The following is a 2,124-nucleotide window of genomic DNA, read 5'->3' on the forward strand; positions in this document are numbered from 1 at the left end:
TAGGGGATAAACCCTAAGTGGGGGTGGGGGGAATGGCGTGAAGTCTTTAGAAGTGTTCATGGGAGACAGTCAAGAACTTCCGGTACTGGTGTAGAAGATAGGAACTTCCGGTACTGGTGGTGGGGGTGGGAGGGCGGATGCACCAAGGGTATTGCTGCAAAGGTACTTTGGTTGAGTGTGGGAATTGGGGTGCGCGCGATAGTTTTTGTAGACCTGGCGATGCAAGGGGTCAATCGAAAGAGGGAGGAGAAGAGAGATAGAGAGCAAGAGGGAGTGGGATTGAGAGAGACAGAGTAAAGCAGATATCAAAAGAGCCAGAGTAAAGCAGAGGGGGTTAGGCCAGAGCACAAGGGAGATAGAGAGATATTTTTTTTGATTTCTGTCACATAGACACAGTAAATGGAAATGAAATTGATTTTTCCATAAACTAATAAATAAAAAGTTAATAGCTTTGAAAATTTGCAAATTTTAGGTAACCTTAGTCAATCAAAAGCCACAGATATATTGGTGTCTGTTTTCATAATAACAAGCCAAGATATATTGTCTGCTATGGGAAGGGTGTTGAGATGGACAAAATAGTCTTCTGAAGACATAAATACAACTAAGAAAGGGTGCTACCTGAGCAGTGGGGTTAGGAGATACCAAAATTGTACTTTGTTTGACGAACTCCAGATTGTTTACATGAACTGGTAATGTTTTGTCTTATGTTGTCACACACAGAAAATCCCAGCTTCAAAATCCTGCTTTCTGATTGAGTTAAAATAATCAAACTTTAAACCTGTTACAGTTTTCTAAAATTTTTCTGGGGCAAGAATAACATCAGATTCAGTGTGAAAAAGCACGTCAAAATACCAAATTTGAAAATTTTTACTTTTACTTTTCAAAAAGTGTGAGCCAAACAAAAAAGATCCAATTTAAAAAAACAAATTGTTACAGTTCCAAAACTCGTTAGATCTTCTCCAAGAATATACTGAAATCCTCATTAACATGTAAAAGAAATAGTGAAAAGTTTTTGCTTTAACTCTCAAGTCTTATCTTAACAGGGAACGAAATTCGAATTAGAAGTGGATAATTATTGCGGCATATGATATGACTATCTTGTGAAATGGATTTCACAATTTTACATTGATGTTACAAAAATACTCTTCCAATGGAAGAACAAGTTTAAGTTGTCAAGCTGGCAGAATCGTTCGCACGCCGAGCAAAGCGCTTAGCGGCATTTTGTCTGTCTTTACGGTCTGAGTTCAAATTCCACCAAGGTCGATTTTAACTTTCATCCTCTCGGGTTCGATAAAATAAGTACCAGCTGAGCACTGGGGTCGATGTAATCAACTTACCCCTTTCCTCGAACTTGCTAGCCTTGTGCCAAAAACTGAAACCAATATAGGAACGAGTAGAATCATTAAATAAGGGCATAAAAAAATTGGCCAAACTAAAGGGTTTGACCCGGTGGGAAATAAAAAAATTAAATATTCTCATAGGTGTAAAACAACTTGCTGGGAACAAATATGAAGGAAAAAACGCACGCTCGCGAACGGGGGAGTGGGGAGAGGCCTCAGAACATTCATATCCTGAATGTTCCGAGACGCCTCAACGGTGCCAAGAAACAAAAAAAAAAATAGTGAATTCTGAAAGAATATCAAGAACACACACAAACACACACACACATATATATATATATATATACATATATACATACATATATATATACGTGTGTGTGTATGAGTGTGTCTGTGAGTGTGTGTGACGATGTGAATGTTCCGAGTCCTCTCCTCATCCTGCCTTTCGCGGGAGCGCGTTTCTTTTTTCATATTCGTTCAGAGCAAGTCGTTTTACATCTATTACACTATTTTTTTTTTGTTTCTTGGCTCCGGTGAGGCGTCTCGGAACATTCAGGATGTGAATGTTCCGAGGCCTCTCCCCACACCCCGTTCGCGAGCGCACATTTTTTTCATATTAATTCGCAGCAAGTTGTTTTACACCTATTAGAATATTTTATGTTTTTATTTCCCCCATGGACAAACCTTTTAGTTTGACCAAAATATTGACGACTGTTCTTTTTTGTTTGGGGCCATTTTTTAAAAAAAGATCGAACAGGACAAATAAAGCTATGAAAAATAGTAT

Source organism: Octopus bimaculoides, chromosome 4 (assembly GCF_001194135.2).
Source record: "Octopus bimaculoides isolate UCB-OBI-ISO-001 chromosome 4, ASM119413v2, whole genome shotgun sequence".
NCBI lineage: Eukaryota > Metazoa > Mollusca > Cephalopoda > Octopoda > Octopodidae > Octopus > Octopus bimaculoides.